Source organism: Mirounga angustirostris, unplaced genomic scaffold (genome assembly GCF_029215605.1).
Source record: "Mirounga angustirostris isolate CCGP_5_RB_7025 unplaced genomic scaffold, mMirAng1.0.hap1 SCAF_15, whole genome shotgun sequence".
In the NCBI taxonomy this organism is placed as follows: domain Eukaryota; kingdom Metazoa; phylum Chordata; class Mammalia; order Carnivora; family Phocidae; genus Mirounga; species Mirounga angustirostris.
The window spans coordinates 85,509,293-85,522,936 of record NW_026991723.1 but is presented as its reverse complement, the minus strand read 5'-3'; the positions used below and the strand labels follow the sequence as shown (position 1 = coordinate 85,522,936).

At 48.7% G+C, this 13,644-nt stretch overlaps 1 protein-coding gene across 7 annotated transcripts in view; it reads right to left on the bottom strand.

The window, feature by feature from the left end:
• Window positions 1-13,644, bottom strand: part of RALGPS1 (Ral GEF with PH domain and SH3 binding motif 1) — a 315,913-nt gene that overhangs the window by 232,226 nt on the left and 70,043 nt on the right. The gene's annotated exons all lie outside the window — the stretch shown is intronic.

Sequence of the window (13,644 nt, the reverse complement as noted above, 5' to 3'; positions counted from 1 at the left end):
TTACTCTGTACCCTAGGCAAGCCACTCGACCTGACCCAAGCTCCACCTCCCTTGCCTGTTAAACAGGGAGAATCGTGATTCCCACCTCGCAGATGGTGGCGGGGGTCCCCGGGATGCTGGTATGTGTGTCGTTCGGGTACTTGAACTGGTGTGTGCCGTTCGGGTACTTAGGGATTCCAAACAGACGTGGCTGTCAGTGACCTGGACTGGTACAGTCAGACCAGTAATTCCTCTGTCCTTGGCAGGGACTAGGAAGGAGAGAGGGACCCCCTGCTCCTCACAGTAATCTGTCTTCCAGCCCCATCCTCTGTCTACCACAGGTAGGTACATTCTCATGATGTAACTTCGCAAGAACGTGGCAATTGTATCAGGACCACAGAACAATCCCTCATCTCTTGTTTCTTCGCTGCGCTAGCGCCCCTCACCACCGCACTCACCCTCTAGGGCAGGGCAGGCATGGGCAGGGCTCTCTGAGCATAAGACCACAAGACATGGCATTGATGTTAAGGCACCGAGAGAAACATGAGTGAAGAGTATGCACTTCTCATAAAACCAGGGAAGGTTCTCAGAAGAAAACCAATCCTTTGGTTGGCTGGATAGTTTTCTAAGACCTTCTAATGAAAAGGCCACTCGAGCTTCCCCATCCCTCATGCGTGCACATACAATTACTCCTGAAACCAAAGGCTCCTCCTCCCTTCCAAAACAAGGCTGCAGAACACAGGCGGAGGGGAGAGTTCCCCACGTGCAGCCACCAGCTGGCTGGCAAGGCCTGATTTCTCCAGAGTAGAGGAGGCCGACTTGAGGGAAACAAGAGGCCTAGGGATCCCTGTGGGTGAGGGCTTGAAGGGAGCATTGGGAAATGGGGGTGAAGGGGAGAGCAAGAATGAGGGTGGCCTACCTGGAGCATGCCAGACCCCCTCAACAGCCCTGGGAGCACCTTGGAAAGCTGGAGAGTGACACTCCCCTTTCCACATATCAGGGGTCATGGTATCCGGTTCAGGGACCCGGTGCCCGCTCCCTCTCCCCGACTCTGCACAGCCCTCATCAGTCTTAGGTCCCAGGAGCACATGCTCTGGGGAAGGCAGGCAGCGTTGCATGGAACTGGACGGACGGTGTCCACCTGGGCAGCCATCAGCAGAGACAACCCTCCCTGTGGAACGCGCCCGGCCTCACCAGCGCCCCAGGTCCAGCCAACCCAGCCTCTGCTTGAGTGCCCTCCTCCTACTCTCCCTGTCGCACCCCTGCCTCCTCATGGTTGATTCTTGACACAAACAGAGGGATCCTTCTCCCATCCAAGTACTAACCAGGCCCGACCCTGCTTAGCTCCCGAGATCAGACGAGATCGGGCACGTTCAGGATGGGATGGCCGTAGACCAGAGGGATCCTTCTAAAACATCAACCAAAAACTTGCGGGACACACACTAAGAAGGGTGGACTCTCCTGTAGGTAGAGCATACCCAACTGGAGAAAAACAAGCTACATCCCAGATCTTTCTCCGGAAGGAAGCTAGAGGAATGCCCTGAACGGTAAGAGAAGGCACTCCACGTCCAGGCAGCGGCAAGAGGAGAAAGAAGTCAGCCAGTGGCATCAGCGAGTGCAGTAACCTTCAGGACAGAGCTGAGGACAGCCTGGGGCTTGGACGCAGGGAAAGCCGGCCTCGCAAAGGGACAAGTGCCTGAATCTCCCAGAGTCTCCTGGGGCGGAACAGGGAAGGGCGCGAGATGGAGACTGGGGTTTTCTGGGAACGTGAGATGACTCCTGAGCATGTTCTCAGGCTCAAAATAAGGAGCGGAAGGCCAAGCAGTAAAAATGCAAGAGAAAGGGGAGACGCCTGACAGAGCACATCTCCGAGAGGACAGTAAGGTGGGACTGTGGTAGCGGCTTCCCCTGCCCCTGGAGGATGGGGGAGGATGGTGGCCACTACTCAGACCTTCGCTACAGGAGGGTGGCCCTGGGGAGACAGGAGAGCCTGGTTGGCAGAGGGGGCACCCATGCCAGCACGCAGGGGCTCGGTGAAGTCTCTCAGGATGAGACACTTTTACCCTATAGGAATGTGAAGCAAAAGCACAAGAACCAGACCATAAATTTCCTCCACGGAAGACCTGCTGTGACCTTTGGGACAGGGAGCTGTCCCAGGCAGAGGACACTAATGAGGCCCCACAACTAGACACAAGGAGGGATCCTGGACTAAGACAGGAACAGAAAAAGAACACTGGGAGGGAAACCAGTGGCATGTGAATAAAGTCGACAGTCCAGTTCATAGCATCGTAACCTGTATCAACTTACCTAAGTTAATTTGATAACTGGATTAAGCCTATGTAAGCTATTCACATATAAGCTGCATGAAGGGTACATGTAAATGCTGTGTACTATTGGGCAACTTTTCTGTAAGTCTAAACTTATTTCATAATGAAAAGTTAAATTTAAAAAGCAAATCTATACCCTTACTTCCCAACCCCCCTCCTTCCCCCAACACACATACACAATCTCCGCAAGAAGGCCTAACACGGGGCTCACCGCTTCCTGTGCCAACCATTACCTGAGAGGTGCAGCTCCAGGGGGGCTGAGGGTCAGGCATTTTACGCCTGTTAGCTGTGGGCCAAACATACGTTTTCTGTGGTAGACAGAGGATGGGGCTGGAAGACAGTTTACTGTGAGGAGCAGGGGGTCCCTCTCTCCTTCCTAGTCCCTGCCAAGGACAGAGGAATTACTGGTCTGACTGTACCAGTCCAGGTCACTGACAGCCACGTCTGTTTGGAATCCCTAAGTACCTGAACGGCACACACCAGTTCAAGGCCCCTCTTGCCCCCCACTGCTGCCATGAGACCCGTGGGACTTGCACACACACCCCTACGTGTGCCTGCCTGGCCTGTTCCTATATGCTGCTGCCGGCCACAGGAAGGTCAAGCTCTGGGGGCCCCAACTGGGCGGGGAGCTCCTCACTTGCCTCAGTCAGCTCCAAGCAGAGAGCCCTGTGCCAGATACTGCCTGGCTCATAACGAGGGTAATTTAATTCTTTGCTGCTCTTCCTTGTCATCAGGTTGAACTTTAGAAATATCAAGGTGAAGAACAGGTTGGCAGAACAGGACACTCACACTCTTAGGCCTTCCTGACAAATACCACTGAGTCCTGACTCATCGCGCACAGCCTGGCATTTCCCACCTTAATGGGAAGGAAGTTGTCTGAGAGCAAGGCAGGGTAGGCGAGCTCCTCCTAGAGAAGGACGGGGAAAACCACCTAGGAAGCAGCACGACAAAGCCCAGCAGGAATAAAGGGTGCACCCCCTGAGGTGGGAGCAGGAAGGTGAAGAAGGACATCCTTGGATCCAGGCGGTCTTCAAGCGCCATTCCACATTCCACGGAGAACACTGCAGGGGGTGGCGCGGGGTGACGGTACCAAACCGCAGAGAGGAAATGACATTTTCCCATCAAACCATATAAACAGATCTAAGTTCCAAGACAGTGAACTGGGTCCACACATCTGCCTTCCCCTCTTCAAATCTTGTTGAGACGAAAAAACAAGAAGAATAAGAAATCTGTTGCAGGGGCGCCTGGGTGGCTCAGTCGTTGGGCGTCTGCCTTCGGCTCAGGTCATGATCCCAGGGTCCTGGGATTGAGCCCCGCATCGGGCTCCCTGCTCCACAGGAAGCCTGCTTCTCCCTCTCCCACTCCCCCTGCTTGTGTTCCCTCTCTCGCTGTGTTTCTCTCTGTCAAATAAATAAATAAAATCTTTAAAAAAAAAAAAAAAAGAAAGAAAGAAATCTGTTGCAGTGCTGAAATACAGGGAAGGATGACATCACCAAACCAGAAATTCAGAATTTCTAGAAGATCTGAGGCAAATGGAACTGGACTGAGGAGAAGCTATGAGTGTTAGACATCTGGCCACAAAATCAACAGTCTCTTCTGTCCAGACAACACCCGGCTAGAAAATGCAGCGGTGGGTGCCTGGGTGGCTCAGTTGTTAGGCGCCTGCCTTCGGCTCAGGTCATGGTTCCAGGGTCCTGGGATCGAGCCCCGCATTGGGCTCCCTGCTCACTGGGAAGCCTGCTTCTCCCTCTCCCACTCCCCCTGCTTGTGTTCCTGCTCTCGCTATCTCTCTCCCTGTGAAATAAATAAATAAAATCTTTAAAAAAATAAAAGAAAATGCAGCGGCCTGAGAGCCTACTAACTAAACGTGAGCTAGAGATAAACTTGAAAAGAAATGTACAGAAATCATTTGAAGCAAATTGCGATATTTTCCTAACAAAAAAGAAGACAAATCAAAGGAGAGACGTTTCACTCCTCTGAATAAAGAGACAATATTGTAAAGACATCAATTCTCCCCAAATGATCTATAAATAAAATACAAGGTCACTCTAAATCCTAAGGGGATTCATTTTGGAATTCAAAAAATTGATTTAAATTTTCATCTGGAAGAATAATTTGTAAAAGCTAAGAAGTTTTGAAAAAAAGCAGTAGGATCAGAAGTGACCTGTCCTGCCAGGAAGCCACAGAGAGATGAACGGATTAGCAGGAACAGAACACAGTCCAGATCACGGGGTCAAGTGCATGTGAGACTTAATATCTAGTCAAGACAGCATTGCAAATGGTGGGGAAGGACAGATCACGTAAGAAATGGTGATGAAACAATCTACTATTCGCTTGAGGGTGGGGGGATTCATTTAAAATCTTACCCAGTATCTTAAGAAAAACAAATGAGCAAATCCTAAGAAAAAGAGAGAGAGAGGCAAACCAAGAAAGAGACTCTTAACTAGAGAGAACACCCTGACGGTTACCAGAGGGGAGGTGGGTGAGGTGAACTAGGTGATGGGGATGAAGGAGGGCACCTGTGATGAGGAACAGGTTTTGTATGTATTGAATCACTAAATTGTACACCTGAAACTAGTATTACACTGTATGTTAACTAACTGGAATTTAAATGAAAACTTAATAAAAACTTAAATAAAAAAACTTTAAAACTTTAAATAAAAATCAAAAATCTTATTCAGTATCATCTCTAAGAATGAAGTTTTGATAGAGATTTAACCAAACATAAAATCCCCATAAAAATACCAGAGGAAACACTAATCATTACTTTTTAAATAACTCTGGGCTGAAGAAGTCCTCTCTAGGGTGATACAAAAGCCAGAAAAACAAAGGAAACCCCTGGCAGATTTAACTACATTAAAAATGAAAACTCTGGGGGCGCCTGGGTGGCTCAGTTGGTTAAGCGACTGCCTTCGGCTCAGGTCATGATCCTGGAGTCCCGGGATCGAGTCCCGCATCGGGCTCCCTGCTCGGCAGGGAGTCTGCTTCTCCCTCTGACCCTCCTCCCTCTCATGCTCTCTGTCTCTCATTCTCTCTCTCTCAAATAAATAAGTAAAATCTTTAAAAAAAAAAAAAATGAAAACTCTGTATAAGAAAAGACATCATGGGGCACCTGGGTGGCTCAGTCGTTAAGCGTCTGCCTTCAGCTCAGGTCATGATCCCAGGGTCCTGGGATCGAGCCCCACATCGGGCTCCCTGCTCCACAGGAAGCCTGCTTCTCTCTCTCTCCCACTCCCCCTGCTTGTGTTCCCTCTCTCGCTGTGTCTCTCTCTGCCAAATAAATAAATAAAATCTTAAAAAAAAGAAAAGAAAAGAAAAGACATCATGAAAAAGACGTAAGACAATGAAAACCCCAGGGGGGTGGGGCGTGTTAGAAAGGTCACACGAGAGAGGACGAAGGAAGATCCTTAGTAAGGAAAGAACTCCCCCAAGAGTCCGGCTCAACTCTCCGCAGGCATGCTGCCCCAGCTTGTCTCCTGCAGAGAGACGCTCTCAGCAGCACCTTTCTCGTGGGTGTGAGGACAACACGAGAGGCTGTTTGTGAAGCACTTTACCCAGAGTCTGAGCAAAGCAAGGAAATCATCAGACAGGCAAGGCGAGAGCATGTTCCAGCAAGGTCACTGGCTGCACCACCACCCGCAAAGACAGGAGGAAAACACTGGAAAACCTTATCAGTGTGTTTCAGTACATGCAGCTGGGGCACATCCATTCAGGGGGACCCTAAGCAGTGGTTTAAAACGATGAGATGGATCAGTATCTACGGACAGAGAAAGATGTCCACCAATTCAGGACACAGCCACCCTTGTTAATTCATCCGGCAAGTATACACTGAAAGTCTAGTATGTGTCAGGTACTGTTCTAGGGGCTGGGCACAGAGCAAAGAAAAAGCTGCAAGTCCCCCAGTACGTTCTAGCGGAGGCGGCAGACAATAAATAAAGCATGCAGTGAAATATGAGTGTTGGCTGGTGGTAAGAGAGGAAAAAAGTAAAGCAGGGCTAGGGGCGAGGCAGAGGGGGAAGAGGGGTTACGATTTTAAATGCGGAGGTCTAAGAGTGCTGAGAAAGTGACATCTGGACATGTTTTCCAACACTTATGCACTAAAGCGGACACACACTCCACTATTAATATCATTGCCTCTGAAAGTGTACGGCACTCTCAGGATGTGGCTCAGTCAGTTAAGTGGCTGCCTTCGGCTCAGGTCTGCCTTCCCAGGGTCCTGGGATTGAGCCCCGCATCCGGCTCCCTGCTCAGCGCGGAGCCTGCTTCTCCCTCTCCTGCTCCCCCTGCACGTGCGCGCACTCTCTCTTTCTCTCTGACAAATAAATATCTTTTTTTAAAAAGTGTACGGCACTTTCACTTTCTACTTTTTGTACATGTCAGTATTGTTTGATTTCTTTTAAAATAAGTGATAAAATAATGCTGTGAGCTACACAGCATGTGGAGAGAAAACTGAAAGTGAACTTCCACAGACAAGCACTTCGGGATGGCTCACAGCCAGGTATCCCACACTTAGGAGGGTGGAGTTGGGTGCCTGGTGCTTTGGCACCACCTGGTGGCCATTTCCAACCATGTCAAGGATGGAAAGGCAGGGTGCACAATTGTACAAAACGCCACCTGCCCTGTGGACAGGGACTAGAAGGAAAATGCAGTTCGATTTGTTGGGATGACAGGGTCATGGCGGGATTTATTTAGCTTGGGTTTTCTATCATAGTTTTGTAATGTTTCATTCATGCGTAACTGCAACAGAGCCGTCCTATGGGACAGCCAAATGTATCAAGGGGCAGACGTGGAGAGTAGGTCGGGTGGCACAGATCCATAAAACCAGGCCATCTGCACATGTGCCCCCAAGAAGGTTGGGGAATTCAGAGTGACAACTTCAGGTTACTCAGTCCGTGGAAGAGGAGGGGTCTTCCCCAGTGGACAGTGCCTAAGAAACAAGGTCCCAAGAGTCTGGCTGGGATGAGCAGCTACATACCTGCCCTCAATAATAATCACTAACTGAGCATGCATGCAGACCACTAAACCAGTGCCTCTTCATCAAAGCCCAGAGGAGACTGAGGGATAACCCCCAGGTGACGGAGAGGTGACACTGATCACACTCTGCCTGGGGCATTTGTCCCTTCTCTGTCCTTCTGGTTCTCAGTCTATGCAGGGCCCCTCCACTTGGGCCACCACAGCACCTGTCACCCTGACCGGGAATCGCTGCTTTCCCTGGGCATCTGCCCGCTCAGCCACAAGCTCTGTGAGGTGAGTCACAGCTATCTCATTCGCCCCCAGAGACGGCACCTGCAAGTCCAGTGTTCTGGGTTTGAATGCAGCTCTACCACCTACCACCCACGTGACGGCGGCAAGTGCCTCTCCAAGCCTCAGTTCTCCCTCTGTGCCCACCTCGTGTGGCTACTGTGAGGACTAGCAGCACCAGGCGGCACTGAGGAGTGCGGGCGGTGCCAGGTGCTCATCTCAGGGCTCCACAGGTATTAAGTCTCTGAGCTGAGGCGTCTCTGTGGTAATAAGTGTTGTTACAGTGCCCCGCACAGGAAGTTCTCAGTTATTTGAGCCTCAGTTCCCAGCACGGTACCCAGCAGTCGGCTGTGTTCTCAACAAAAATGGATGAACTACTCCCCCAACCTACTGTGAAAAGGGGCAAGGTCAGAGCAAGACTGCGAAGCTTAAACCACCCCAACAGCACGCCCAACCACGTGGTTCTGCTGCCCCCCAAAAAGGCTCAAGGACTGCACAAAAGGACTTCAAGGAGAGAAGGCCCTCCGGCGGGTACTGGGGAGAGTGCAGGAAGGAAGGAGAAGTGGTGTGAATACTTGGGGCTGATGCCGGGAGGGGGGGTGTGGGGAACAGCAACACTCTGGCTTCCGGCTCAGGGTCAGTTCAGGCAGGACCCAGGTGGAAGCGACCTCCTGGGAGCGGCCTCAGCTAAAAGCAGGTGAGACTTGCCTTAACAATCCCTCCAGCCAGGATCACTCCCAGGCTCCGTACAGACACCTTCAACACACCCAACCAGCAACAGCCCCATCTGAACATCACGTCCTATCCTTGCTGTCCTTGCTTTCCGTGTGCTTCCTTCTGATTCCTTGCATTCCAACCCACTCAAGTGGTCAGGGCTGTGGTCCCCACAGAGGAATGCAAGGGGGGACTGAGAGGTACCAAACCCATTGAGAAATATAGGCCCTGCCTGTGGGGGAGCACATTCTGTGCAGGGAGCATGCAGTCTCCCTGCCAGCCCCTTGGAAGTGGCATCCAGCCACTGAAGGACAGATGTGCAGACAAGAACAGGTGCCAAAATGTCTCTGGAGCTCACCAGTGGCCACATCTATCCTGCTGTCTCTCACAGCCAGGTGTAAACAGGGGCCGTGAAAGAATCCTCCTCCCTCCTCTTCTGGCTCCTTCCTGCTCTCCTTTCCAGTCTCATTTTAGATGTTACTTCCTCCAAGAACCCTTCTGTGACCCCCTCTGTTATGTCTTTCTTCTACAGGCTTTTAGAGCACCCAGACTTCTCCTCCATGGCACTCGTCACGGTTGTCCTGAATCATGTGTTCGTCTTCCTCCCTGGACCAACACTCTCCAAGACATCCAGTAAGAGGGTCATGCAAGCTGCGTCAGGAGCTGGCCCATGGCTTCCATGGCTCACGAACCCTTTCCTGAGCAACCTTTGTGCTGTTGTCTATTTATGTTTAGGTTCCAGAACGAGATGCTCAAAAGTCAGAAGGTGTCAGATGTTACAACTGATGGCCTGAACCTTCATCTTACAGAAAGGAAAACTCAAGTCTCCTTGCTTAAACAGTGACATTTATAAAGACAGTCTCAAAAGAAATAACAGAAAGGTACAGTTACTTTCCTGGGTTGTTTCTTGATATTTAATTATTTTTAAATTATACTTTATTGGACTTCCTATTTGAACTACAAAAGCAACAGATCCCTGTTGCTATAAGCCAAACCCAATAGGATGTACAAATAAAAGCCATCAACCCACTTTCCCCCTACCACTCTTCCCATTCCAGCCACCAAAGGTAATAGCAGCAAGCAGCAAGGTGTATTCCTCCAAGCTTTTCCACCAAGCAACATAAATACACATAACCAAGTGGGACTCATACCAGAAACCAAGGTCATACCTCAAGTGCTGCGGGGCCCGGGCAGATCATGTCACTGGTGAAACTGCAGGAATAACAGAAGGAGGATACATGGGGCCAGTGGCTAACTACACTACCTAGAGCTTTCCATTTTGAACATTTGTAAAGCACTGAACAGGCCACACAAAGCAACCAAGAGGGAGATTAGACAGTGGGTAGCAGAGCTGATAAAAGTTCCGATTTTGGGGCCCTAGTCACATCCTGGGCCCAGCATCTGTTGGCTGGGTGACCATAAGTTATTTAGCCAGTCTGTGTTTCAATTTCCTCCTCTGAAAATCGGTGATCCAATAGTACCTACCTTGCAACTTCGTTGTGAGAAGAGAGTAAGTTCACTGTGTAAAACACTTAACACTGCCCAGCACAAGGAATTATCTGCCACCATGGGCCACCAGTTTGCAGCCCCTGCTGGAGACGTTATTATGCAATTTATCTTTGAAACCTACTACAGGTTGTGGCCTTCTCCGAGGTCAGAAGAGTGAAACCTGCCTCCTTTGTAATCACTGCCTAATCCATCGCTGACAGGTGCTCCCATTCCTCCCACCTTTCTGCCACTCCAAACAGCAGTGCAGAAAACAGCTTTGTATTGCTTTTTGCACTGGTGCTTTACTTCTGCAGGACAGACTCCTAGAAGTATACTGATGGGTTTCCAGATTAGGGATTTTTTAATATTTATTAGATATTTTCAGATTATGTTCCCCAAAAGTTAGAACAATTCATACACCTACCAGCAATGTAGGCGATGACCCACTTCCCCATTTACTGGCTATGGCTGGTTTTATCAATCTTTGTAACTTTTTGCCAATTAAAAAGGTAAAAAAGAGGGACGCCTGGGTGGCTCAGTCGGTTAAGTATCTGCCTTCGGCTCGGGTCATGGTCCCAGGGTCCTGGGATCAAGTCCCGCGTCAGGCTCCTTGCTCGGCGGGGAAGCTGCTTCTCCCTCTGCCTGCTGCTCCCCCTGGTTGTGCTCTCTCTCTCTCTGTCTCTCTGACAAATAAATAAAATCTTTTTTAAAAAATAAAAAGAAAAGAAAACTTGTTTTAATTCGCATTCTGTTAGTGATAATCTTTTGAGGCAGAGAGCTCAACTTCTTTCTTTTCTCCCTTTCTTCCTTAGCACGAGAACTCCTATTTTTAGCTAAGCACACCCTATGCTTCCTTGCAGCTCAGTGTGGCTAAGCTCTACCCAATGAGGTGTAAATGTTAGTTCTGTGTGAGACTTTTGAGAAGTGTCTGGAAGGGAAAGGGCACACCCTTTCTCCCATCTGTCTCCTTCTGGCTTGTGGAATGCAGATGTGATGACTGGAGCTCAAGCAGCCACCTTGAATCAGAAGGCACTCTGCTACGGATGGAAGAGCAGCAAGATATAAGGAACCTGGGTCTGGAATGACTTTGATTCCACCATACCAGTCCTTGACTGCCCACCTCTTTACTTTTTCATGAGATGAAAACATATACACCCTTACTGTTTAAGCCATTGTTATGCAGGCGCTATCTACTATATGCAACCAAATCTCATCCTAATGCACCTTCTGATCCCCAAAAGTCAAAACTGAACATTTTTCCTTCCAGAACACAAGCAAACAACTATGCCTCTATGTTTCATTTGCTCTGTTTATTTAAGTGTCCTAAAAGTGGACCACTTATTTCCCCACTCTCAGCCCTTCTTCCAAAGCCATAGGTTCTGCAAAGATGGTTTAGAATTTTTAATTTTCAACCTATTATGTTTTTCCATACAGTTCTCTTGTAGCTTAAAGATTAAGAACGCAACACAATAAAACCCATCTGGAAGCAGCACTAGCCCTGAGATTAAAGCACATGCCCTGACAGGCACACTCCTTCCTGCACTCTTGCCCCGTCTCATCATCTCTGCCCTGCTTTCACTGTGTTTCTGCTGGAGAGCTTGACAGAGCATTTTCTCAGCTACACTGAACAGATACTGTATGTTTTACGCCATCACGTGTCTGAAACGCCCTTCTTTTGCAATAACCCACGAGTGGCATCTGGGCTGGGTATACAGAGGACCGGGGCCCCTCTCCCGTGAACAGCCTGTAGACACCAGGCCACTGCCTTCCCGCCTGCAGGGTTACATAGGGGAAGCCCAGTGAGATTCTAATTCTCTTTCCTTAGAAAACCTGCTCTTTCTTCTTACAAAATTTTAAGGTTTTTCTCTTTCTTCTTGGAGTTTAGGAATTTTACTAGAAAACAAGAGTAAGTGTTGGCTTTAGTGTGAACTGGATGAATCCACTGAATCTGAAGAATCACGTCTTTCTATAGTTCACTGAAATTTCCCTCTACTGTTTTTCTATTACTCCTCCATATGTTCCTTTTTCTCCTCCTGGAACTTCTATTCTATTAGCCCTGTGCCAGGTCTCCTGGGTAAGGCCTCTAAGTGTCCCACATGTTAATTCATTATTTCCATTTCTTTGTATAATTGTTCTGGGTTATGAGACATTTCTTCTCTTTGGCCTTCCAAACCACTAATTTCAACTCTTCTATTGATCCTTGAATTCAAAAGCCACGTTCTTTAGTTCCAGAAAGCCTCTGGTACACTTCCATCTCATCCCTTTGGGAGTTCCTTTCTTGTGAATTAAAGTTCTTAAGTGTCCTCTCCATTCTTCCTGCCTCAGAGAAGCTACTGCTCCAAGTGTGAAGTTTGGCTTTCCTCCTTTCTACAACCAAGTCCCTGAAAATGTGTTGTCATTTGTCTTTGCCTGTTGAAGGACACAGGTTCTTGTAGCCCCTGTTCATGGCAGACCGCCTGAGCTCCTGCAGCAGTAGCAAGCCTGAGGCCCTGGACAACCTGAGAGCCTTTGTTCAAGAGAGCTCAAGTGAAATACGCTGCTGAACAGGGATCTTCCTGCTGAGAAGTAGGGAGGAAATCCTCTGCCCTTTGGTCCCCACCCAGGTGATGACAGGAGAGAGGAGTCCTCTCCCCCTGCAGAGGCTGGGTGCAAGCCTGCCCAGATCCCCCATGAACCGCAAGTGGGCAGCCACAGCCCCTCTCCTGAAATCCAGTTTTGGGTTTTTTTTTTAGTCTTTTTTTCTTTTAATTTTTTTAAGTTTATTTATTTTTATTTATTTTCAAGTAATCTCTACACCCAGTATGAGGCTCAAACTCACAACTCTGAGATCAAGAGTCGCAAGCTCTTCCGACTGAGCCAGCCAGGCACCTCATCCTGGAATCCAGTTCTAATCAGAAAAAGCACAGACCAGGAGAGGAGCTCCATTTCTAGAACAAGACTGACCTAGAGTCCAATCTCAGCTCTGCCACTAACTTGCTGTGTAACTTCACGGAAATCACTTCTCTGAGTCTGTTTTGTCGTGTGCTCCCACCTCTAAACCAGCAGTTGTCTCCAGCATCCTCCTTAGGGGAACCAATCCCACCAGTAGGTAAGCTTCAGAGAAAGTGCTTCTACTAAGCACTATATGAATTACTTGTGTTGTAATTTATCATGCAACATCAAGGAAGACTGAATCCCTGGTAGGAAAGCATCAGAAACTTCACCTTCTGCCTCTTTTGTAATAATGGGTTGACAGAAGGGTAAGACTACTAGAAGAATCTGAAAAATATTGTAATATTTCAGCTTTTAACTTTTTTGTGACTGCTCCTACCTGAAAAGAATCTCTTAGGATTCTTTTAGGCAAACACTCTCTGCCACTCCCCGTTTTATTCTTTTATGTTGTCTCAAGACCTTAGGACCATGGCCACAAAGCGGATGGATATTGAGAGCCATAAAAGAGTCCAAGTCGGTTTCAGTCTAGTAACATTTATTGAGCATCTACAGTGTGTAAGGTACTGAGCAAGGAACTGCATGAGATACAATAATGAGCAAGACACAACCTCTGCCTTAAAGTCTAGTCAAGGAGGTAAGATGGGAGGTACGGGGTATATCACAAAAGCACAATGAAATGCAGAATGTAGCCAGGGCCATGAGGAAATTAAAACATGTGTCAGGAGGATTTAAAAGGAAGGAGAGCAGGGTGCCTGGGTGGCTCAGTCGGTTAAGCATCTGCCTTCAGCTCAGATCATGATCTCAGGGTCCTGGGATGGAGCCCTGCATCAGGCTCCCTGCTCCGTGGGTAGTCTGCTTCTCCCTCTCCTTCTGCCCTTCCCCCTGCTCATGCGTACACTTGCTCGCTCTCTCTCTCAAATAAATAAAGTCTTTAAAAATAAATAAATAAAATAGGGGCACCTGG